The sequence below is a fragment of the Oreochromis niloticus genome, linkage group LG6, assembly GCF_001858045.2.
Source record: "Oreochromis niloticus isolate F11D_XX linkage group LG6, O_niloticus_UMD_NMBU, whole genome shotgun sequence".
Classification (NCBI taxonomy): Eukaryota; Metazoa; Chordata; class Actinopteri; order Cichliformes; family Cichlidae; genus Oreochromis; species Oreochromis niloticus.
Window position 1 is genome coordinate 4,496,641 of NC_031971.2, and position 27,261 is coordinate 4,523,901.

General features: G+C 38.7%; 1 protein-coding gene and 2 long non-coding RNA genes across 3 annotated transcripts in view; 1 reads left to right on the top strand and 2 right to left on the bottom strand.

The window, feature by feature from the left end:
* Positions 1-27,261, top strand: part of pold4 (DNA polymerase delta 4, accessory subunit) — a 101,830-nt gene that overhangs the window by 14,047 nt on the left and 60,522 nt on the right. The gene's annotated exons all lie outside the window — the stretch shown is intronic.
* On the bottom strand, positions 9,635-10,140 carry LOC112847152 (uncharacterized). The gene is made up of 3 exons (XR_003220532.1): positions 10,099-10,140; positions 9,790-10,012; positions 9,635-9,671 (listed from the first exon to the last, which is right to left on the bottom strand). It is a non-coding gene; the product is annotated as an uncharacterized LOC112847152 (long non-coding RNA).
* On the bottom strand, positions 19,919-25,909 carry LOC109202654 (uncharacterized). Its single transcript, XR_002062603.2, has 3 exons — positions 25,877-25,909; positions 22,173-22,199; positions 19,919-20,635 (listed from the first exon to the last, which is right to left on the bottom strand). It is a non-coding gene; the product is annotated as an uncharacterized LOC109202654 (long non-coding RNA).

Here is a 27,261-nt window from a genome sequence, read left to right on the forward strand (position 1 = left end):
TAGCAAACATGGTACAAGATTACATAGATACTTTATTTAAACAAAAATACCTAAACATTGCACAAATACTGTGATTGAGGACAAATACTACAACATAGCAGAAATGCTGTAATTCAGCAAATATATTATGCTATGGCACAAATAGAAAGAATATGCTCAAATACTATGATTTTGCTCAAATAATATGATTAAGCAATAATACTAAGATTTAGCAGAAATACTGTATTTAGCACAAACACCGAAAAGTAGCAGAAATACTGTAATTTAGCATAATAGTAATAACTTGCACAATTACAAATATGGACATGGTAAATGGCCTGTATTTATATAGCGCTTTTATGGTCCCTAAGGACCCCAAAGCTCTTTACATATCCAGTCATTCACCCATTCACACACTGGTGATGGCAAGCTACGTTGTAGCCACAGCCACCCTGGGGCGCACTGACAGAGGCGAGGCTGCTGGACACTGGCGCCACCGGGCCCTCTGACCACCACCAGTAGACAACGAGTGAAGTGTCTTGTCCAAAGACACAACGACCGAGACTGTCCGAGCCGGGCCTCGAACCGGTAACCTTCCGATTACAAGGCGAACTCCCAACTTTTGAGCCACGATCGCCCCCATATATGGAAACAAACATGCACAGAGACACACACAGGATCCAATTCAATCAACCAGTGTAAATATATTGATTTTAAATCACACAATAAGATACACCCATAAAAAGGCTCTCTATCTCTCTCTCTCTGTCATACAGACACACACACACACACACACACACACACACACACACACACACACACACGCAGCAGCAGCAGCAGCAGAAGCAAGTGAACAAACAGGGGCTGTACATACAGTGTTTCCTGTATGTTTCTAGGTGGGTCAAAAAGCCTGGAGCTGCTTAATTTGAATCCACCAATCAGAAAGGCTATGTACTTTTTCCCGCCAAAACAGGTGCACCTGTTTTTACACACGCAGCACAGAGACAGGATTTGTGCAGTCTATTTTTCATAGTGAGGACTCCTCTCAAACAAATGGCTATAATTTCCTTACCAGCTGCCCCACTGGGAAAGACAGTGAGCTCTTGGGAAACGGGGTGATGAGCAGTCCGAATTAGATCGCGGTGAGAGGCAAAGAGCGCCGTTTTTTGGAGTTACAAAACGTCGTGTAACTCCAAAACTAGGTGGACTAGAAGCATAATTCTTGTACTGGGTGAATCAGCGGACTTTGGTGTACTTTGACTGCGATTTTCATTACTCTTTGTACATCCGTCGCTGAGATATGATGAGAGAAGAAACGGCAGACCTCAGATATGATTGGCTGGCTGGGAAGCTGGCAGAAATATATAGTAATAGTGTGATTAAGCAGAAATACTACATTTAGCAGAAATACTGTATTAAGCACAAATCCTATAAAAAGCAGAAATACTATATTAAGCACAAATCCTATAAAAAGCAGAAATACTATATTAAGCAATATAAAAATCCTATAAAAATGGTATAAAAAGCAAAAATACTGTAATATGATTTGGTAGAAAAACTATAATTAATCAGAAATACTATATTTGGCAGAAATACTGTAATCAGCACATATACTGTAACATGACAGAAATTCCTCCACTTAGTAGTAATACTATAACATAACACAAATATTATGATGAGTTGAGCGGCTGGTACTCTGGTGCAGTCAGCACAATCTGGAGCTGAACACTCTTAAAACTGTAGAGATGACAGTGGACTTCAGGAGACATCCCTCAACTCTGCCCCCCTCATCATATCAGACAGCCCTGTGTCGACTGTGGAGATCTTCAAGTTGCTGGGTACCACCATCTCCCAGGACCTGAAGTGGGAGACCAACATCAACTCCATCCTCAAAAAGACCCAGCAGAGGATGTACTTCCTGAGACAACTGGGGAAGTACAGTCTTCCACAGGAGCTGCTGATCCAGTTCTACACTGCAGTCATTGAGTCTGTCCTGTGCTCCTCCATCACAGTCTGGTATGGTGCAGCCACTAAACAGGACAGGTGCAGACTGCAGCGGACTGTACGGGCAGCAGAAAGGATCATCGGCGCCCCCCTGCCCTCCATCCAGGAGCTGTACCTCTCAAGAACCAGGAAACGGGCAGAGAAAATCATCACAGACCCCTCACACCCTGGACACAGACTTTTTGATCTGCTGCCCTCTGGCAGACGGTACAGAAGCCTGCAGACCAGGACCACCCGACACAGGAACAGTTTCTTTCCCCTCGCCATCTCCCTTCTAAACAGTTGAACTGTCACACTGCTCCCACTGCCAGACTGCAACTGCACCTTATGTACATTCTGTAGTATTCATTCCACCTCATTTCATTTCTGTATTTTATGTATATACGTTTAGATTAGTTATTTATAGTTGGTTTACACAGCTTTGTGTATGTATGTGTATGCATGTGTAATGTATATATAGATACGTGTGTGTGTGGGTGCGTGTGTGTGCGTGTGTGTGTGTGTGTGTGTGTGTGTGTGAGATTTACATTGCTGTGCTCGAGAGCCACCATCTACCGGAACCAAATTCCTTGTATTTGTATGCACATATACTTGGCCAACAAACATGATTCTGATGACTTGGCACAAAAACCATGATTTAGCAGAAATACTATGATTGAGCAGAAGTACTAAGATGTAGTAAAAGTACTTTGATTTAAGAGAAATCCAATTATGGAGGAGTAATACTTTAAAATGGGAGAAATATTGATACACACACACATTCACAGAGCCTAAAGGGAAGAGTATTTGTGCCATGGAGTGTTAAGAAGAATGTGAGGTCCATATTAGAAAAGCTGGTAAAAAGTTTTGAGAATTGTAATAAATGATGAATATGAATTAGTGGTCTGTGATAGTGTATTAATTTGTAGGGCAAAAAACATGTTGTCCAAGGTGGAGTTGAACCCACCACCTTTGGGTAGCAGACCTGTGTCATTACCAGCTGCCCCACTGGGAAAGACAGTGAGCACTTGGGAAACAGGGTGATGAGCAGTCAGAATTAGATCGCGGTGTGAGGCAAAGAGCGCCGTTTTTTGGAGTTACAAAACGTCGTGTAACTCCAAAACTAGGTGGACTAGGAGCATAATTCTTGTACTGGGTGAATCAGCGGACTTTGGTGTACTTTGACTGCGATTTCCATTACTCTTTGTACATCCGTCGCTGAGATATGACGAGAGAAGAAACTGTAGACCTCAGATATGATTGGCTGGCTGGGAAGCTGGCAGAAATATATAGTAATAGTGTGATTAAGCAGAAATACTACATTTAGCAGAAATACTGTATTAAGCACAAATCCTATAAAAAGCAGAAATACTATATTAAGCAATATAAAAATCCTATAAAAATGGTATAAAAAGCAAAAATACTGTAATATGATTTGGTAGAAAAACTATAATTAATCAGAAATACTATACTGGGTAGAAATACTATATTTAGCACAAATCTTATAAAATAGCAGAAATAGTATGATTCAGCACAATAGTAATAACTTAAACAGAAAAACTGGAAAAGCCAAATGGACAGCTGAAAAAATGCTGAACATGCTAAGGGTCCTTCAAATGTACTTGTTAAATGAAAAAAAAACTCAGCAAAAAAAGTGTAACAGTCACACAATCACAAATATGGAAACATATGGAAACACACATGCACAGAGAGACACACACAGGATCAAATTCAGTCAACCAGTCTAAATATATTGAATTTAAATCATACAATAAGATGCTCCCATAAAAACTCTGTCTCGCCCTCTCTTTCTCTCTCTCTGTCACACACACACACACACACACACACACACACACACACACACAGGGAGAGAGAAGTAAGTTTCTAGCTCAGTCAAGCAGCCTGGGAGCTGCTGAATTTGAATCCACCAATCAGAGAGCCTGTGCACTTTTTCCCGCCAAAACAGGTGCAGCCGTTTTTACACACACAGAGCACAGAGACAGGATTTCTGCAGTGAATTTCTCATAGTGAGGATTCCTCTCAAACAAATGGCCATAATTTCCTAACCGTAGGGGCTAGAACGGTCATTCTTACACCGTTTTGTTCAGAAGAGATGAGGGAATCTTACAGTGTTGACAATTTATCATTAAAATATGAATTTTTAAAGATATTTGACTTGTAATGCACCATAACTGAGTAGAGGCGAAGCAAAAACTGCCTTGACCTGCCCTCAAACAACGCTTTCTAACTCTAAATCTATTTGGAGTATCAATATCATTTTTTCACCGTAAGAGACAGCAGGCTTTGGTGAACAATCTTGGAAATTTTCAGGTGTCTGTTGATATCCATTAAAAAGATATGACAAGAGAAAAAAGTGGTTCATTTCCAGAGTTTGAAATCTGAAGAAATCTGAGCGAAGGATGAATTTCCTACCCTCAAACAAGTCTAACTCATTTCAGAACGGTAATAGGTGAGAAAGAAATTCTTGAATTGTGAGCGTCAGGAGTGTCTGAAGATATACTGGGACAAGCCTTATGTCTTAACTTTGCTTCGTTAAGGAGATATGACGATTCGAATATGCCTCTCATTACAGAAATCAAGCGGTGATTTTGAACAAACTCTCCATTGACTTTCTATGGAGAGTTTTGCGACTTTGTGTTGGTCTGAGGAGATTTGCCAAAATTCTATAAATCTCACAACCATGATAGTGACATTTTCGGAAAGCCAGCAAAAATACCTACGTTTTGATGTATAATTTGTGGAAGTTGAGTGAAAATTGAGCAAGTGGCAAGAAGTTGTTCGGACATGAAGAGAAGACTGCAAAACCTTCAGTGGCACACTGGAAGCCAAGTGCATAGCAACCATAACAACGCATGTATTTTCTGAAAAATCACAATTTTGCAACTCAAAACTTTAAGAGGCATAAAAGTAAAACGGTAAAAGATTTGAAAAAGCTGATTTATTCCTGAATAGCCCAATAATTTGAGAACATTTTAAAGTTTGAATGGTTGTTCTACGTGAAAGTAGGAAAAAGTAGTTAACTTTCAAAAACAAGCAAGTTTTAGCAGAATTGCGGAAGTTTCCCATTCATTTCAATGGGACAAATTAAAGGAAAAAAGCTTAATATTTTAAAAAGTATAATAGTATAAAATACCAAAAGATACAGCCATCATTAGCAGAAATAGCAGAATAGTTTAAAATTTGAACGGTGAAAATCGGCTGAAAATTGTGGAAGTAGATCCACGGCGAAAAGTGTACGGAAGTCCTAAGAATAATAATAATAATAAAGAATAAAGAGAAACAGGAACTCAATAGTGTGGATGCCTCCAGCATCCACACAATAATAAAGAATAAAGAGAAACAGGAACTCAATAGTGTGGATGCTTAAAGCATCCACACAACTAGAAAAATTTGCATTTCCTGCGAAAATGCAGTGTGGATGCTGTAAAGCTGAAGCTGTCTGCTGAGAATAGTTGAAAATAGCTGAAGAAGCTGAAGAAATCAAAGTCAGTGTTTAAAAAGTTGTTGAAATTTTAATAACTTTGCAGAACAACATCAAGTTAACAAAAATGTAATAACTTAGCAGAAATGCAATAACTTAGAAGAAACAACAATTCAGCAGAAATGTTGTAGTTTACCAGAAGCTACAACTTAGCAGAAATGTAATAATTTAGAATAACATAACTTAGCAGAAATGATATAATTTAGTAGAAAATTAATAACTTGGCAGAAATATTACAACTTACCAGAACTGCTATAATTTTGCAGAAATGTAATTATTAGGAAAAAACTGTAAACAGATAACAGCTGAAAATGATGAAGTAACCTCAAAGTTACTTGTTTAACTGTGAAAAATGACCAGAAACATTAGAAAAGGAAGAAAACCAATTCAATTCAATTTATGTAGCGCCAAATCACAACAAAAGTCGCCTTAAGGCGCTTCATAGATACAGAGAAAAACCCAACAATCATATGACCCCCTATGAGCAAGCACTTTGGCGACAGTGGGAAGGAAAAACTCCCTTTTAACAGGAAGAAACCTCCAGCAGAACCAGGCTCAGGGAGGGGCGGCCATCTGCTGCGACCGGTTGGGGTGAGAGAAGGAAGACAGGAATACCAGCCAGCAGATAAACTGATGTGAAACAAAACCAAGGTAAAATTGCAGAATTTACACAGTTGGTGAAATGTAAAAATGGCAACAAAAAACCCCCCAAACAAACAAAAAAAAAACCACACAAACAACATTTAGTTAATAAATGCACAAGATGATTTGATGATAAATATGGTACCAATCTACAAAATACTGTCGAAATGAAGTCCACATTGTGATATATTTCAGGTGTGGAGAGTCACACAGCTAAACAATCGATGTGCATATTTAAAGAATCAAATAAAGAACATTGTTGTGGAATAAATTACAGTGAATAATAATCACTGCCCTGTGTTAGAAAGTGACTTATGATGAGGTATTAATTGGCTTAACTTTACCTCTAACAGCTTTTCACATAGTGCTGTGACCAGGGTGAAATCCATCATAAAGTAACTGTAAACAGTAGAACCATTAGCATGAATGTTATGGTTCTACTCTGATCAAAACTCAAGTCAGCTGTGTGACAGATGATATAAAATGATAAAAAGGAACACATATAAATGGATGTGACCTTTATGAACTTTTCAAAATGACTTTATATGTCTGACCCATTATCTATATATATTAGAGCAGATGTGGAAAACCACTGTTAGACCTACTCTATACTAACACAAACACAGTCAAAAATTCATTGCTAGTGTGACATGTGGTGCTTTTTGCCTTTGACCAATGATATGCTGGTTACTTGGACCAGTTTAGTATTTGCTGTCACAGAGGAATGTTAACCATAAATCCAAAAGACAAAACTGACAAAATATGTTAATTGCAAACATGTTTTTGCTTAGTAAAAGAATTGAAATTACATGGAAACTGTCACCTTAAAGCCTCATTGTAAATATCATCACAAACAGATGTTTTCCACACGGTTAACAAAGCTCCACCACATCCAATCACTGCATATAAATCTAAATGGTAAATGGTAAATGGCCTGTATTTATATAGCGCTTTAACAGTCCCTAAGGACCCCAAAACGCTTTACATATGCAGTCATCCACCCATTCACACACTGGTGATGGCAAGCTACATTGCCATAAATCTAAAAGAAAACAACAACAAATAAAATGTAATTAACACAAGGGAAGTCTAAGGAGCTTGGAAAGAAAAGCGTCTGGACTTCTTTGAGTTCCTTGAAGACGTTTCACCTCTCATCCGAGAAGCTTCTTCAGTTCTAAGGGTCAATGGTGGAGAGTCCCAGATTTAAACCCAGTGGGAGTTTCCCCCCAAAGAGGGACAAAGAACCCCCTGATGATCCTCTACCTAATCACACCAGCCAAGGTGTGGAAAACGGGTGTGTGTCACAATCAGCCAGGGTTTCGGGTGAGCTCATTGTGAAACCTGGCCCCACCCTATCATGTGATTTCCTGAGGTCAGGAAATCACTCCCAAGATGGGAGTGGGCGTTAAGGTGTCTGGGGAGGGAACTCAAAACTGGATTATAGATGGCAGACAGTTGGTGTCGTAAACCACCGCCTCTGTTCAAAGATGGTCGCTCACAGTGGACGTAAATGGCCTCTTTCACTCCTCTTTCAAACCATCTGTCCTCTCTGTCCAAAATGTGAACGTTGGCATCCTCGAAAGAGTGACCTTTGTCCTTTAGATGCAGATGAACTGCTGAGTCTTGTCCCGTGGAGGTGGCTCTTCTATGTTGTGCCATGCGCTTGTGAAGTGGCTGTTTGGTCTCTCCGATGTAGAGGTCTGGGCATTCCTCGCTGCACTGTACAGCATACACCACATTGTTAGGTTTGTGTTTAGGAGTTTTGTCTTTCGGGTGAACCAGTTTCTGTCTGAGTGTGTTACTGGGTCTGAAGTACACTGGGATGTCGTATTTGGAGAAAACTCTCCTGAGTTTCTCTGATACACCGGCTACATAAGGGATGACAATGTTGTTGCGTCTGTCTTTCTTATCCGCCTCGCTGGTATCTGATGTTCTTTTCTGTGAAGCTGGAATGCAGGCACACTGGACGAGCTTGTTCTAAAAAATACAGAAAAGGGAACATTTTATTTGTGTTAAGGCCCAAAAACTACAAATAAGTTATACAATGAACAATATTGAAATACCTTATAGGTGCTGCAGGCCACATAACCAGAATCCAGAGCAATCTCACACTCACATGATGGTGAGGAAAGACATGAGCTCTGCAATGAGGTTTGAATGTCTCAGTTGGGACACTGAAGAACTCAGAAGACAGCAATACCTGCACAGAGAGACAGAGTAGAAAAAGCATAGATTTGTAATCCATAATGTGAATTAAAACTCAAAAAGTGTCAACAAGTATAATCATTTGAGTGTGGAATTATTTATGCAATAAACAGGATTTTAATTAATTAACTGAATTAAAAACACTGACATTTTTTTTATCAAAGATAAAGAATGATACCTCTCTCTGCTCTGAGGATCACTGAGCATCTCTGACAGGAAATACAGTTTCCTCAGCATGAGTCATCATTGATGGTCTCAGAGGTGTGTAGTGTGGCAGCATGATGATGGTCTCCAGATCGGCAGGAGGTCAGGTGATGGGTGTGTCATCTTCTCCATTGAAGACACACTGGTATGGCAGTTCATAACACAGCAGTCTCCTTGTGGCATGTAGTTATCTGTGCAGTCCAGCACTGATGGATCAGGTTTGGCTCAGCAGTTCATGAAGATGGTGTTAAGATGTTGTTGTTTCAGCTGAGGATGGTGAAGTTTGAAGGTTTTGCCACAAAGGAGACTGTGCCCTGTCTGAAAAAATATATCTACAAAACAAGTGCTTTTAACACCACCCACCCAGCTCAGCCCCCAAGTGTCTATGTAATGCTGGTATGGGGTGTCGGTTACTAAGTCTAATTAGTACATAGGGGATGACAATGTTGTTGCATCTGTCTTTCTTATCCTCCCTCGCTGGTATCTGATCTTCTTTTCTGTGCCTCTTTGCTGACTTTATAAACGCCCAATTAGGATAGCCACATGTTTTAAGTGCTTCCTTTACATGTGTGTGTTCCTTCTTTGTCCCTTCAGGCTTAGAGGGAACATGTTCTGCCCGGGGGGGGGGGGGGTCCTAATTACTCCAAGTTTGTGTTCCAGAGGGTGATGGGAGTCAAAGAGGAGGTACTGGTCCGTGTGTGTGGGCTTCCGATAAACTTCAATGTTGAGGTTGCCATTCTCTTCAATGTGCACAGCGCAGTCCAGAAAAGGCAAACAGTCGTCCTTTGTGTCTTCCCTGGTGAACTTGATGTTTTTATCCACGGCGTTAATGTGCGCAGTGAAGGATTCCACTTCTTGTGTTTTGATTTTGACCCAGGTGTCATCTACATATCTGTACCAGTGGCTGGGTACTCTCCCTTTAAAAGAGCCAAGAGCCTTCCTTTCCACTTCCTTCATGCAAAGGTTGGCTACAATAGATGACACGGGGGAGCCCATGGCACAGCCATGTTTTTGTCTGTAGAAACCTCGTTGTATTTGAAATATGTAGTGGTAAGGCAGAGGTCTAACAGTGTGCAAATCTGATCGGGTGTGAAGTTGGTCCTGTCCTCCAAGGAGCTGTCTTGTTGTAGTTGTTTTCTGACAGTCTCCACTCCCTCTGTAGTGGGTATGCAAGTGAAGAGAGAGACTACATCAAAGGACACCATGAGAACCTTCACAGACATAACACAAGGGAAGACTTTTGATTTAATAACTAAGCTTAAAATAAGTGTTACCTTTGAATATTTGTGGGAAAAATCTGATGCTACCCCAAGAATACAAAGCCACACTGGAAATGATGACAGGCTTGCAGCCCTCTGTCTTCCTGGAGTGAGGTGCCTGATCAGTAGCAGTCAGTTGACAGAAGTCGTTGTCTGTAAGAGTGGTCAAACACTGATACTCTGTCCACTTGCGTAGAGTCTAAGAAGCTGGAATGCAGGCACACTGGATGAGCTTGTTCTAAAAAATACCGAAAAAGGAACATTTTATTTGTGTTAAGGCCTAAAAACTACAAATAAGTTATACAATGAACAATATTGAAATACCTTATAGGTGCTGCAGGCCACCAGACTCCAGAGCAATCTCACACTCACATGATGGTGAGGAAAGACATGAGCTCTGCAGTGAGGTTTGAATGTCTCAGTTGGGACACTGAAGAACTCAGAAGACAGCAATACCTGCACAGAGAGACAGAGTAGAAAAAGCATAGATTTGTAATCCATAATGTGAATTAAAACTCAAAAAGTGTCAACAAGTATAATCATTTGAGTGTGGAATTATTTATGCAATACACAGGATTTTAATTAATTAATTGAATTAAAAACACTGACATTTTTTATCAAAGATAAAGAATCATACCTCTCTCTGCTCTGAGGATCACTGAGCATCTCTGACAGGAAATACAGTTTCCTCAGTATGAGTCATCATTGATGGTCTCAGAGGTGTGTAGTGTTGCAGCATGATGAGGTCTCCAGATCAGGCAGGAGGTCAGGTGATGGGTGTGTCATCTTCTCCATTGAAGACACACTGGTATGGCAGTTCATAACACAGCAGTCTCCTTGTGGCATGTAGTTATCTGTGCAGTCCAGCACTGATGGATCAGGTTTGGCTCAGCAGTTCATGAAGATGGTGTTAAGATGTTGTTGTTTCAGCTGAGGATGGTGAAGTTTGAAGGTTTGCCACAAAGGAGACTGTGCCCTGTCTGAAAAAATACATCTAACAAAACAAGTGCTTATAACACCACCCACCCAGCTCAGCCCCCAAGTGTCTATGTAATGCTGGTATGGGGTGTCGGTTACTAAGTCTAATTAGTGCATCAGAAAGCGTGGGCTACACCTAAAGCCCACACTTTCTGATGTCTTTGTTTATTAGCAGCTTTTTCCAGCTGCTCAGAGAATTCTGACTTGGCCTTTATCCACCCAAACCCAAACCCACCCGGATAAAGGCCAAGTCAAACTCACACACCATACAAGCATTACATAGACACTTGGGGGCTGAGCTGGGTGGGTGGTGTTAAACTGTAGTCGGGAACTTTCAGAAAACTATCCATTTACTTCTAAATCAGTTTTTATACATATTCTGTAAGCTGTACTAATGTTTTTCTCTACATAATGTATCATTATAGACATCTCTGGTAGCCTAAAGATAGTTTAAAACTTTGACATTTTTACCTGTAAAACATGATAAGCAAAAACTCATTCATCACAAAAACTTTTGATTCTACAAAATCTACTATAACCAAGAAAATATAATTGTCTGTATTTATTCATGTGACCCATAATAAATACCTGCATTTATCTGGGATTTATTTATTTACTATTTCATATTTTAAAGCCCTTGGAGGGGAAGATCTCGTTTGTTGAGCTACATACGTCACAGTAAAAAGATTTAGTCATTTAAAACATGAGAATAAAAAAAAATGATGTTGGTTTATCAAATGTTGCAGCACATTTCAGATCAGAGGTGCATGATAGCAGAAAGCAGATCTCCCTGCTCTGCATGAAATTCAGCAATGATTTGGTGAAATGATTAATAACATTGCAATAAGAAAGGGTCTTCTGACAGACAGAGTAGGAAGACCCTTTTTTCAATGAAAAATCTTTTTCATGCTCTACAATCAGTAAACTCTGTAACAAACATGATCTGTAATTGTTTCAAAACTCACCAGACGACTTCATGATTGGCTCAAGGACAGGACACAAAACACAGGGTTGTGGTAACTGTAATATGTCCTCAGGACACCTGAATGAAGACTTTGCTGTGGCTGAGAAATAAAAATGAGGTCAAGCAGGTGTTCTTGTCTGTAGTGGCAGAAGTGATCAGCTGTGAATACCCTCTCGACTGAAACTGCTCCAGAATCTGTTTTCTTCCACTCTGTAACTGGTTTTCATTAAAATCTCCACACACAATTATTGGGTGACAGTCCATTATTTCAAGTGAATCTAAAAGACTTACCAGGTTTTGCATGAATGGTGTCAAACTGTAGTCTGGAGGTCTGTACACAACAGCAATGAGCGCAGGGAATGGAGCCTGAACCTTCAACACTAAAACTCAAGATCAGTGACATTATGCAGATACTGTTTTACCTGAACCTGAAAATGATTCCTCAAATACACAACAACTCCTCCACCACTTCTGCTGGCCATGTGAGGAAAGTTTGTGTAGGACACATGTCTGTTGCGTTTGAACATGGTGTAGCCGTCCAAATGAAGACTGTCTGCAACAAAGGAGCCTTGGAGGTGAGACTCTGTGAGACACAAAACATCTGCTAAACACATTTCATGATGACTCTTGATGTCACTGATGTGAGATGGCAAACCCTCCGTATTGTGATGGATCAGTGTAAGAGTGTCAAGTCTGTTGGCTGTTTCTCTGACCTGAAGAAGAGGCATCATTTCCTCAACACTGGCTTGTCTCATGGTTTGGAGGCTGCAGTTACCTCAGGATTGGCTAAATCTTTTTCTCATCCAAGTCCTGCAAATAGAGTCCACTGAGAGACGTCACCCTGCTGAGAGCAACATAAGCCATACCTGGTTCAAAAATGTTCTTCATTGAAACTACAGCTGTCTGTGTTGTAAGACCCTGTGTTTTGTGAATTGTGCAGGCAAATGCTAGCTTTACAGGAAACTGTCTGCGTACCGCTCCTTTAAACTTCAGACTCTCCTCTGCTCTCTCAATGTAAACCAGATCATCAGATGCTGCATTAGCACTGCGGTTGCTTCTTACAGACTGCCGGTTGTCCATTCTGAGCCCCAGTTTAATTATGTGTCCATCATTTTCAGATCTCACCACCTTTACCAGTATACCAAAAGCACCATTGACTAAACCGTTTAGTGTGTCCAAGTTTCTGGTCAGCATAACTCGAGCTCCTTCTGCAATGTTCAGAGTGTCGGTAAATCATTTCGCCCACCTGTAAATGGTTGTCTCTTCGTGCCATTCTGCCTGTACATTTATCCTTCTGGAAATCGTCTGCATGATGATTATAATGTTTGAATGAAGCTTCTTGAGGTATCTGTGTTTGGGATTCACATTCTTGTTGGTGGCATAAATGTGTAAGACCTCAGTTGGACATTCTTCTGGTGCAGTCACAGCCTGTGACAACAAATCTCTGTCGCACTGAGAAAGCTCATCTGTCTTTCTTTGACTCTAATCCTGTTCAACATCTCTGCAAAGGCCACATCATCTTTCTGACGCATGATCTCGGTTAGAGTGATCATCTGAAAATGTTCCTGCCATAGGTCAATCTGTTCTGGATCATAAACACAGAGAGGTTTAGACTGTCGCACTGGTGGCAGCTGGTAAAAATCTCCAACAGCTAAAACTGACATTCCACCAAAAGGTCTCTGAGTGCCTTTGATTTGTTTCAGTCTTGCATCCACATAAGCAAAAAGGGGTTTTGAAACCATTGAAATCTCATCAATAACAATAATTTCAGCATTTATAAGCTCAGATCTGACTTCATCCAGTTGGTTACCAAGTCCTTGAATGGGTGGTTTCAGACTCCTGGGTAGTTTCAGTAGGGAATGTAATGTAGAGCCATTGATAGAAAAAGCTGCTGTACCGGTAAATGAAGTCAGTAAAACAGTTGGATTTGACATGTCAGCTTCTTCTGCATTAGCAGGCAGTCTGCTCAGGATCTTTGATGCTTCAGAGTGAATACACTTAATCAGATGTGACTTTCCAGTTCCTGCACCACCATTGATATAGAAGAAAAATGGATCTGGGTTCAAACCACAAACTCGCTGAATACACCAGTCTCTAATGGCATAGAACACGCAGGCCTGCTTCTGGTTCAGATTCTGATACATTACACGTACCACAGCTGGATCGACTGCAGGTTGTTCTCTGACGGCTCTGATCTCTGTTACAGCATCAGACTGACGACTGTAGTCGGGAACATTCTCCTGTTCGTTCTCATCATCAGAATGTCTCTCAGGAAGATTCTCATCACATTGCAACCTCACAACTTCAGATTCAGGAGCCAGATTACACCATTCATCGATCACAACATCCCTATTTTGTTCAAACTCTTCCAGTGCACTCTCAATATCCTCAGAGTTCTTCTCATACTTGTCTTTATTTCTTTTCACAATCCTTTTCACAGACTCACTGTGGTCTGAACATGGAAGTCGTACAAAACCCGAGTTGTAGAAGGACTGATAGGTTTGGAACCCTTGTGGTTTCAGTTCCTGCTCTGATCTGTGTGGAAGGTAAAGTCTCAACAGTCGACCATAATATTGCTCAGGATCTTTTTCTTGTGAGCAGTGGTAATACCTGATTATAGCTGGTTTATCATTCTTTCGCCTTTGTACAAATCCAAGCTGGTTTAGAAGAGGAAGCACATCTTTTCCTTCATTTGGACCACTCACCAACCGGCACAGTGCAGCAAAATCAGCCAGTGGCATTTCCTCATATTCTGGTGTCTCAGGTCTGCATTTGTATTTATCACTCAAACTTGTCATCCAAATATTACAACTGTCATGTGTTGTGCTTTCCAGGTAGCTCATCGGGCGACTCATTTTTACTGGGTTATCATCTGTTGGTACAAATACAACACTGCGGGAACATTTTTTCATTTTTAGGCCACAGACTCGAGTCACACACTCCTGTGCACTGATTTCTCTCTTTTTTGAGTAAGCCTGCATCACAGCTCTCATTTCATCACATTCATTGACCGTGTTCTTTGCAGAGTTATCAATAACTGTCTTCAGGTATTCAGAGAGGCCAGATTCTTTCTTCGTTATATATTTACAGAGGTATTCTATACAAGAATAGGCATTCAAGATTAACGAGACATCTAAATTAGAGTTCCAGGCTTCAAGCAGGTCTGGGTTGTAATTGTTGATCCAACAGTCCTTTGGGTCACGTTTCAGAATAAGAGCTGTTTTCTTGTTTATGTCTTGGAGGCATTGTTCATACTCATTCATTGTCAAGTTGCATCGTGACAGAATCTGCTCTATGGTGAGAGAAGCAGCTTCAGGTTCCTTCAGCAGGTTCAACAAGGTCTGAGTTTGGCTTTTGCAGCTTCAGTGTCTGAATCCTCATCCTGTCTCACAATCATTGTTCTTGTGGATGGTGGTTTTGGAAAGCCAAATCTACAACCAGAGTTCACACTCTTAAAGCATGTTTTTGTGTGGTTTTTGCTGTGCTTTTGTAGTTCAGTGACTTTCTTGTGCAGTTCAGGTTGTTTTTCTGGATCAGGGAGTTGAGCTGAGATGTATCTGTCCACAAAGTCACAGACAGTTTGGTCGTCATCCACATCTACTACTACCTTTTCTCGAATCCACAGCAACATGTGTATATGCGGACTACCTCTGTGCTGGAACTCAACTCTGTAAAAGTAATCAATGATTTCACCAAGGGGCTGTGCAGGAGAAAAAAGCAAATCTCTGAACAAAGCCTCAACACGTTTATCAAACATTCGCATGGTGGTTACTGGATTTGATCTTAGAATTTCACACTTTTCTGACCAGTCCAGGGCTTCAAAATCAACCTCTTCACCCTGCTGTCTCTTTATTGCTTGAATCACTTCAGGCCATCTCATCTCAGCAGCAGAGAAAGTGACAAAGAACTGAGGTGTTCCTATTTGACGAACCATACTGAATAAATCTCTGGTAGTTTTCTGCCAGTAAGCTGGAGTTCCTCTGAGTGGCTGCATAAATCTGATTGCATCTTTATTTCTTACCAGCTTCTCTACTTCTGTCTTACTTTGTAACATTCCTGATGTGATTTTGCGTCCATCTTTCGTCATAGTTTTACCTTTCCTTAACTGTATTGTCATGCTGGAATTAGCCAAGTGTATTTCAGTGACAAACTGTGAGAAAAACAGGTAATTTGTATCTTTAGCAAATCTTGCATCAATGTTGAAAAGCCTTGACTTGAAGTAAGCACTTGGTGTGAGTTTAAGACGTCTCTTTTCATCCAGTGTATTCTGACCAGTAGGAAACTGCACAGGAAATGCCATGGCTTCCAAATGAGGAGTTCTGAAGAAGCTAACAGGATTGTTTCTTTCTGCAGGAGCCACACAATATGTGTTATCAGTGAAACAGAGAATCTCTTCTGAAATGTCTACAGGCTGCAGACAACTTTCTAGAGCAAAACCTCCATTGTTCAAATCACTTTCTGGTTCCTCTGGATTGATTTCCTCTGGTTGTTCATCACAGGATTGCATATTAATATCTTGTTCACTTTCAGACTCACTTTCGCACAAAAGGGCATCTTTTTCATAGTTGTCAATTTCCATTAAATCTGCTTCATCATAATCATCACTTCCCATGCTGGCTTCATCACTGCTGTCATCATCAGGTAACGTTGGATCGCAAAGCAATGCATCATCTCTGATAACAATATCTGTGTACTGTGGATGAATCTGTTTGAGCTTACGCAGGGCTTGGATCAGTTTAGACCAGGTGACAGTCTGGAACAGCTGATGGCCTTTGTAGCACAGTCGTCTTTTCAACTTGATCCTCATTATCTGTGATTGGCTTCTGAGCCGAGGTAAAGAGTCAACTGTTTGTTGGACCTCAGATGGTACACACACCACATTACCACGTATGAGTCTTTGTCTGCCCTTTGGAAGGGGAATAATCTTAGCAAATGGTATGCATTTGGCAATCAGATGTCTCTCCAGAATGTTGAGATCACACAGTTCAGCTGGAATATCCTGCAATTCTAAACCATTAACAGCAGCAAGCCTTGGCATGCGTCCACTTTTGAGGGAACTGTGACACGTGTGACAGATATACTCTTTCTTTCTCTCAACAGGAAAGCTGCAGTGATCATTACATGCTTCATCACACACATGAACAAATTTACCAGTTAGACACTGCTGAGCTACAGTTTGGTGTTTTGAGTAATTGTTTCTTTTGCAGATTTTCACCTGATTAGGAAAAGAAGCTTTTAGACAAACAGTACAAACATAAGATGGTGCTGACTTAATGTTTGATCTGAAACAAGATATGGCCTCATTCATTAAACTGTTATCTGGATAACACTGTAAACTTTCAGCTGGTCGATGCATCTGACGATATTTTCTTTTTATTTTCATTGCACATCTGAAATTATGCATCTGTCTAAAAGAAAAACCGTTCCAATATTTTACTCTCATTCGTTCTCTCATATTGTCCTTGTGTTGCTGCTGAAATTGTCTCTCTTCTCCATAACGTTTAGTGATGTAACATTGTTTTTTCTGTCTAAATTCTTCACTTTCTTTATATAGGTTAGAAACATATGACCTCATGTAAGCTTTATGTTTCTCTCTGAATTCAGCACAAGTTCTGTATATTCTTCTAATACGTTCCTTCTGCTTTTCTCGGAACATGGGAGATTCTCTGTATGTTCTTTTAATACGTTCCTTCTGCTTTTCTCGGAACATGGGAGATTCTCTGTATGTTCTTCTAATACGTTCCTTCTGCTTTTCTCGGAACATGGGAGATTCTCTGTATGTTCTTCTAATACGTTCCTTCTGCTTTTCTCGGAACATGGGAGATTCTCTGTATGTTCTTCTAATACGTTCCTTCTGCTTTTCTTGGAACATGGGAGATTCTCTGTATGTTCTTCTTATTCGTTCCTTCTGCTTTTCTTTGAATATAAGAGATTGTCTATAAGATTCTTTATATGTTTTTCTCATATGTTCCTTCTGCTTTTCTCGAAAAATGGGAGATTCTCTATATGTTCTTGTTATACGTTCCTTCTGCTTTTCTCGGAATAAAGAATCTTCTTTATACATCCTTATGACACGTTCTCTTTTTCTCTCTCTAATTTTAGCACTATCTCTATAGATTTTTCTCAAATATTCTCTCTGTTTCTCTCTATATGTAGCATTGAGTTTATACAGATTATTTTTGTACACACTCTTTTTCTTACTGTGATCAGAATCATGAGACTTTCTACTAGAATCTTTTTTCTTTGCCTTAAAGCTTTCATCAAGTGTGTACGTCTGTCTTTCTTTCTTTTTCTCATTTTCCTTTCTCTGTGGTAGTTTTTCTTGGACCAATAGTCGTCTCCTAATCTTTCTCCTTTGCTGTTTATTATGCTTCAACAGTTTATATGAGAGTTCCTCTGTTGTCTTAGTTAAACAGGAGGCAGTGTTTAAATCATTCTGAGGAACAGATTCTTTTGTTACCTGAGTGTCTCTTACAGAAGATGCAGAGGTTTCTATTTCTAAATAATCAGAAGGACAATTGTTCATCTCAGCAGCTGGCTCATTTGAATAATCCACTCTGGATGTCTGCTGAGTGGATTTTGGGATTTCAAATTCAGGTTCATTTAAAGCTGGTCCTGCAACAGTTGTAGCTGTTTGTCTGTTTTCATCAGCATCTCTTTGGTCAGCTGCGTTTTCACTGTGAAACTCGACAGGCTGTAGCTCATAAGTGCAGGATGGCGCGATGCTAAACATTCGGTACAAGCGTTTGATCCTGTCAATCATGTCGTTAAGACGTGTGAATTTTAACATAACTGCAGTTCCACCACTTACACTTAGCGACAATGGCATTCCAGTAGACTTACGTGGGTGAGGGTCAAAATATGCGTATTCACCTGAAGTCAGCCTGCAAACTGCGATGACTGTACCTGCCATGACTAGCAAAGCGTAGCGAACGTCTGAAACCAAACACTGTAGTCCCTGTTCAAGGCTCAGAAGGTGATCTGTACCATCGAATGTGCCGTAACGAGCACACTGAGAGATATGCACTTGATACTCGTGTCTGCGGCTGGTGACCACTGTGGGAAGCTCATCACAGGCTAGAAACACGCTGTTCACAAACCTTTTTCTGGCATCTGAATACACGGCATGGCCTTTGTCCAACACACGGTTTAGATCTGCTCTGGTAATGAATTCATCCTCGTGTAAGAATGACAGGAAAACCAAACTGTTAGCCATGCATTGCTGATTCCGGTACTTTCCATACTTAGCAGAGGCCTGGCTTCGGGATGCACAGACGCTACTCACTCGTGGATGACTTTCACTGTTTGTAACCTGTACATGAGACGGTCCTGGAGTTTCTCCATCATGCTGTGTTTGCACAGTTACCTGCTGTACTTTAGCAATTGGCACACATGCTGAGCGACACCTCTCTTTACCACATCTGCATAAGACACTGCGGCTGTCTGAGCACTGCTCTGCACTTCTAGACTGGGAATAGTTGTAACAGACACATTTACCTGCTCACTGCTCTGAGAAACATTTACCTGTTCTTTATGCTTTTGCCATCTAAGCTTCTGGGACTGCGACCTTTGACTTTTTCTTGGCATTTTGTTGAAGTACAAACTGGACCTTATATGTATTTATACACAAATGTAAACAAAAGTCAACCTGTAAACACTGAAAAACCAATGACTTTAATAACTATTAAATCAGAGATTTATCAGAATTGATGTAAAAGGCTGACTTAAATACAAACTCAATATAAAAGTTATTTAAAGTTCTTTGAAAACACTTTGGTCTGTTTTATTGTAACTTTTTCAAAAACTATATATTATTACTTCTTATATTTTTTTTAACCAGACTGGATAACAAATAGGTCTATACTTCTGTAATGTAATATGCAGAATAAATCTCAACAATCAATCAACAGGCTATAATAAAACTCTTAGCTTTTAAGTAGACTTTGTGTAAATCTTTAAGATATTTAAAATTTAAAGCAAAAATAAGGAGCTGTGTTGGTGTGGTGATCAGATGACAGGCGATGAGGATTCTTCAGCTGGATGTTCTGCAGCAGTCAGGAAACAGGAAGTCTGAGTTCTCAGGGCAGCCTCTAGATGACAACTGTAACTGAACACTTGCACTGAGTGACAAAAGGGTTTGTCCTTAAATAATAGTATAAACTTGTAGTCAAATGTTATAGCCAATGAAACAGACTTGAAAAATGTATTTGAATCAAATTTAATATTTATGTGAATATAGCACTCTGAATATATTACAGAATAGTCAGATTATCTTATTACAAATAAACCTTATAAAAGGTGTATATTTTATATAATGTATCAAAGTAATTGGACCAGTAAGCCAAACTATCAGTGTTTATTCCAAAGAGTAATGCCAAGTCAAAACTACAAATGTAGGGCTGTATAAGTAGTTTCTACTATAAGTTCTACTGTACTGCAATTCTACTACTGTATATTCAACTTTCTAATTGTAATTTCCAGCAAATTGACTGAATGTGAGAGAGTTTAATGACAGGAAAGAAGGAGCAGTGAGAGCAGAGATCTCTCAGAATTCTTTAACAGATAGATCAAGTACTAGTACTTGGATTTCTGAAAACTGATTCTGAAAACTTTGATTTCTGAAAACTTGGATTCTGAAATTAGATAGAGCGCTTGGGATAGAGGGATACAAGATAGAATGGCTGTCAAATTAGATAGAGCAGTAGAGATAGAGGGATACAAGATAGAATGGCTGTCAAATTAGATAGAGCAGTAGGGATAGAGGGATACAAGATAGAATGGCTGTCAAATTAGATAGAGCAGTAGAGATAGAGGGATACAAGATAGAATGGCTGTCAAATTAGATAGAGTCGGGAGAGTGATAGGATAGACAGAATTGCTTATAATGATAGAGAGAGAGGATCTTCTGCAGCAGGTCACCTGTAAGACACAAAAGGCCTGGAATTAGTCGTATTTCCAATATGCTTGGATTTACCATATTCTTCAGACTATATGACACACCTAAAATCCTGTCATTTTCTCAAAAATATACAATGTGCCTAGTGTATCGATTCTGGTTATGCTTACTGACCTCGAACGGGATTTCTGTGGTACACAGTGCTCAAAATTCTGTCAAATATTTTAGTAAGACTTCAGTAAGCTACAAAGCTGCGCTGCTTGATGTATTGTCAGAGCATTATGGCTACGATAGTCAGGACCCTCGCAGAGTAATTCGTACGGTGCTTCAACATAACATTATGGTGTGTGTACAAGGACCTGGCACGTGCTAAGAGACGTGCTTATGAAGCAGATTTCAAACTGATCAACCCATGAAGAGTTTGATGGATTTGTGGATGAGGAATGAACTGAAAAAGTGAGTGTATTGTTCTGTATTTTATGTATTACAACTGAACAGTGTTGAGAGTTGTTTGTGAATGACTTGAATAAAGTTTGACTTATCTGACTGTTTTGTTTGGCTTAATCTGCCTTAAAAACAGACTTTATGCCTTATAATTTCAAAAACACAGTACATGTAGGGCTTTAAATACTAAAGAGTTCTACAGTAAATTATTAGACTGAACAGAATGACAATGTTTAACAAATGATGGTGGAACTGTTATAAGGACATTTTTGCGTTCTATTAAAACAATAAACTAAGTCTATAAAGTCAAACCAAGACGTGCTGCTACAGTAACTTACTGTAAATATTATATGGTCCAAATAAACCCACACACTGAGGTTACAGCAGACAGTTTCAGGCCTCCTGCTTTAAACACTTTATATCCATTAAACTCAAAATAATTTATTGACTGGCCAAAAAGAACACAAAAACTTTCTCACATTTGCCTAAAAACATCTTGATGATCAGCAAGAGCTGTGCGGACTCACTGTACTGAACTGAATCTTCTAAAGTGAGAGAAATATTTCAGAAAAACACCAGCATTAAAGTCAAACATGGTGCTGTTACTGTGATGGTCCATAGTTCCTTTACTACTTCAGGACCTACATCAACTCATCAGGTCCTGAGTTTAATCACAGCTGGGATTTGCAACAGGAAATTGACATGAAGCACACAAGCAAGTCCAACTGACTAATCAGAATCTCGACTTTAATGAAATTGAGATCCTTAAAATGATTTCAAAACACTATTTTTGACCTTAATTAAGGCAACTCAGAAATTAAAGTGGACCAAAATCCCCCAGTGATGTAAATCAGTCATTACTAGTTACTATAAATGCTTGATGGTAGTTGTTGCTATCAGGGCTTTCACAGCTGGGTATTAGAGAACAAATAGCTCTGGTTTGGTTTTCTCTGCTTCATACATGAAATCATCACTTTAAAACTGCTTGTATTTGTATTTATCCAGGTCATCCTTGTTAGAAGATTTGAAACATGTGACAAAAAAGCATAAACAAAATAAATCTGCAAGGAAGAAAGACTTTTCCCAGCACTGTACCTCAGACAAACCTTTACTTACCAGACTTGAGACGATCAGATCAGCAGTCTAGACAAAGGAAACAAAACATCAGATCATTGTTCAATGATTCAGACTGTTGAGCCTCTTCACACACAATCCAATTTACTGTGGCATTAAATAACTAGTCAAATCCTCAATTTCTTCATGCCTTTATGAACTCACTGTAGTCTAAAGAGGGCACAATTTAATTGCAGAGTCTCAGATGGCTTTAACATGTTTAATAAAAACATTCATACTACAGAATTGCAAAGAATAGGCACCAATATTTGTTGGCACAAATGCAGGATATACCAAATATTTCGTACACAGAAGCTTTGTGGCTCCAACATTTTCTATCAGAAGTCAGTTCTAATAACATGTGAAGAACGACAACTTTTGATCTAATTTCAGATTTAAAATGTTGAATACAAATTAATTATTTAAATCAGAAGCAACAGAAAACCACAACAACAACAGTGGCACACCATTTTTTTAATGAAAATTTCTAAAAAATATTACACTAAAAAGTCATTCCATTGTACTTGTTGCTAACAATATTTATGTGTTTTGCAATATATCTCTTTTTGGCAACATTTATATTTAATTTTAAAATATTGGCTTTAATATACCTACTCACAACTGTACTTCTCTTACATTTTATTATTGCTTAAGTGTTTAAGCTATCACTTACAGTCACTCAGGCAAAATACTTCTAGTGTTTCGACTTCATGCTAATTCATAAGTGGAATGAAAGAGACAATAAAAATCGATAGCTGTGGTGCTCTTAAGTGTTTAAAGTACCACCTATATTCACCTAAAGCACTTTCATAGTTTTGCTTGATACTTAAATCCACAAACATAAGGAGAAATCGAACAATTGCATAAAGATATCTCAAACTTTTAACTATGTTTGGACTTGATAAGCCATCAAAAGTTAAAATCAGAGAAAAATGGGCTATTAAACTTCATTGACATTTTCAGGGGCAGTCAGTGGTCCTATGTGGGGGCTTTGCTGCTACAGATTCTAAATCCTCACTATTTGTCTTTGCCCATGAGTGAATGGCAAGATGACACAAATAGCCAAACTACTATAAGTAAATTACTAAACATTACCATTACTGTCTACTTACCAGCAAAGGCAAAACCAAAGATCTGTTCACTCTGTGTAACAAAAGACAAAGAACAAAAATACAGGATCAGACAACTCCAATCAGCATTAGAGTTAATACTGCATCACTCTCTGTAGTCAAAAAGATTCCAGAAACTTCTTTGTTAAACACAGCTGGAATACAAACAACAACTCTCCTCTGTTTTCTTTTCCTGCACCCTAATAAAGATTATCATCTTCCTAATGGTAATATGTAGTTTTATCCATTTGCAATAAGCCACACAAGTTTCTTTGTCATGTAATGCTCCAGAATTTAGGTTCGATTACTTAAGAGAGTAGATATCGTAACCAATGATTTGCAACACCTAGCACTGCACACTTTACCAAATGGTGATGTCACAATTTAAAAGTAGGCAACAATCACAAATGATAGCTTGTATGGAATGTTTGTAGGCTTTAACATTTGAGGTGGCCTGAGTTCAAATTTTATTAACACAATAAAAACAAACAGTCTATTAACTTACACCAAGATGTGCTGCTACAATAACTTACTGTAAATATTATATGGTCCAACAAAACCCACACACAGGCTAGAGCAGACAGTTTCAGGCCACCTGCTTAAAATTCATGCCACATCACATGTTCCTTAATCCCCAAAGTTCTCAAATCCCTGTTTCTGTGTGTACTTACCTGGGACAACAGTACATCATAATATCTGGGCACACAGAAACAGGGATTTGAGATCCGTTAACATAAAAGTAAACAATACTTTACTCAGTATGACTTTTGGCAAAATGAGAAATTTGGAGATGGATGGTTCCTACAAAACAGTTTCCACATATTTCAATCACATTTGGGGCATGTTTAATACACAGCCATAAGCACTCCACTAAATCTAGGACGTACGTAAATGGCCGATTTAAAGGCCTAATTAAAAATGTAGTATGATGATAATTTCTTTGTAGATCATTTAATCATAAAATACAGAAATGAGTGCTGTATCTGTACTTTAGATTTTTTCCAGTCATCAACAAAATCTTTAATTAAAAGACTAATTCAAAGAGCAGTTTTCAGACAGTCACTTAATTATTGAAGGGAAAGAAGCTTTTGAAATCCACAAGGCCCTACTTGAAGACTTAATTGTACCTAAACTGTTGTTCATGAGCTGCTCTAATGTGAAAAAAGATGCGCTGCTACAATAACCTACCAACATCTGTAGGTCTGGAAATGTTTACACAGACTTTTCTAGGATTTGATGACTTTTGATGATCACCAATAGCTGTGCTCACTCACACCACTACATTGAATCTCCTATGATGAGAAACATTTCCCAGCACTGCACCTCAGAAAAACCTTTACTTACCAGACTTGAGACGATCAAATCAGCAGTCTAGAGAAAGGAAACAATTCATCAGATCACTGTTTGATGATTCAGACTGTTGAGCCTCTTCACACACAATCCAATTTACTGTGACACAAATTAACTAGTAAAATCCTCAATTACTTTAAGCTTTTTTAAGTTTACTGTAGTCTAAAGAGGAGATAATTGAACTGTACGGTCTCACATAGCTATAGCAAGTGTAATAAAAGCATTATTACTACAGAAATGCAAAGAACAGGCACCAATATTTATTGGCACAAGTGCAGGATACACCAAATATTTCCTACACAGAAGCCTTGTGGCTCCAACATTTTCTACAACCGGTCAGTTCTAATAAAGTGTGAAAAACCAAAACTTTTAATGTCCTTTTAGGTTAAAAACATTAAATACAAAGTAATTCTTTAAATCAGAAGCAACAGAAAACCTCATCATGTTTTGGTTAGTCTGATATCAATATGCAAATCCTAAAATACATGTAAATATTGACATGTTACAATAACAGAGGTGCAGAATGCTTTGTGATTAAAATGTAACGTCTTAAAATATTACACTAAAAAGTCCTTTCATTGTACCCATTGCTAGGAATATTTATGTATTTTGCAATGTCCCTTTTTGGCAACATTTGTATTTAATTTTAAAACACATTATATTCACTAAATAAGTAATAAACTAATTCGACACACTGGCTGTAATGTACCTAACAATGTCTACTCACACCTCTGGTTCTCTTCGTTTTTATTATTGCTTAACTGTTAAAGCTATTATTTATACCGAGTCAGGCAAAATACTTCTACAGTGTTCTGACTTTAATGTAATACATCAGCAGAATTTGAGAGACAATATAAATCAATACCTGTGCAGCTCTTAAGTGTTTGAGCAACCACTTATACTGACTCCCCTAAAACACTTTCATTGTTTTGTCTGCTACTTAAATCCACAAACATAATGAGAAAATGAACACCTGGATAAAGACATCTGACATTTAACTGTTTGGATTCAATAAACCATAAAAAATTTAAATCATACATAAATGGGGTATTAAACTTCAGGGACATTTTCAGGGACAGTCAGAGGCCCTGTGTGGGGGCTTTGCTGCTACAGGTCACAAATCCCGTGTTTTTGCCAATCAGTAAATGGAAACATATCACAAAAAGTCAAACTACTGTATGTAATTCGTCAAATGTGCTACGCAATGCCAGGTTCATACTGCTTCAGTTACAATCACTGTTTACTTACCAGCAAAGGCAAAACCAAAGATCTCGTTCAATCTGTGTAACAAAAGACAAAGCACAAAAATACAGAATGAGACAACTCAAATCAGCATCAGAGTCAATACTACATCAATCTGTGTAGTCCAAAAGATTCAGTACACTTCTTTGTTTACCACAGCTGGAATATAAACAAAAATTCTTTTTTTTTTCTACACCTTATTAAAGATTACTGTCTTCATTAAGGTAATATGTGGTTTCATGCATTTGTAATAAGCCACACAAGTTTCTCAGTTATGTGATAGCTCTATTAGTTCGGTGCTGTTAGATAACACAGTAGATTTCATAAGCAATGATTTGCTACACCTAGCACTGCACACTTTATCAAATTCTGACATCACAATTTCAAAGCATGAACAATCATAAATGAAAGCTTGGATGATATATATACATATACATATATATACATATACACACACACACACATACATACATACATACATACATATATATATATATATATATGTGTATATATATATAGGCTTTAACATTTGATTTGGTCTGCATTCAAATTCTGGTCCCTACAAATATTATCACCTGCACACAGTATCATTTAGTATCATTTAATATGCTGTTCTTTTAAATATCTACATATCATATTAATAATATTAATGGCGCACTGCTGCATTTTATGTAGTTGAAGGTGGCCTTTTTTATATTTCATTAATTTTTCACAAACTGAGAAGTTAAACAGAGCTGCAGGTGTAGGTTTTATTTAAAAAAAAAAAAAACCCTGCACAAACAAGTGTTTGTTAAACAGTTCTTAAAAATTTACTAAAAAACTAAAATTAATTGTTAAGACATGTTATTATTCTTATATTATGTGTTTTATCCTCACTCTCTCTCTCCCTTCTGTTAATTAACCCACAACACAGACACACTTGCACAGGCACATGACTCTTTTTCTCCTGGTGTTCTGGGAAACCATCCTACCGTTGTTTCTGCACATGTGCACAACACGAAATTCAGTGGCAAACCGTCCTACCTTTGTGAATATTAGTTAGAAAAATACTCTGACCGGTAACATTCACTGCCAAACCATCCTACCTTTGTGAATCTCACCTACAAGCATACTTAAACAGCTAAAATTTAGTGGCAAATCGTCCTACTTTTGTTAATCTGAGCTAGAAGCATACTTTCATAGCTCCATTTAAGTTGCCTTCAGTCAGAGGCGGTAAAATGTCTCCTTTGAAGTTGCCGACCCTGCTGCTTCAGCAGCTAATCCAGTGGTTCCCAAACTTTTTTTGCCAGGCCCCCCTTTTTACAAGAAAAATGTTAGCGCCCCCCCCGCCACCTAAACCCCCTCCCCGCACAAACACATCCTCCAACCACACACACCTATATTTTGCTCCA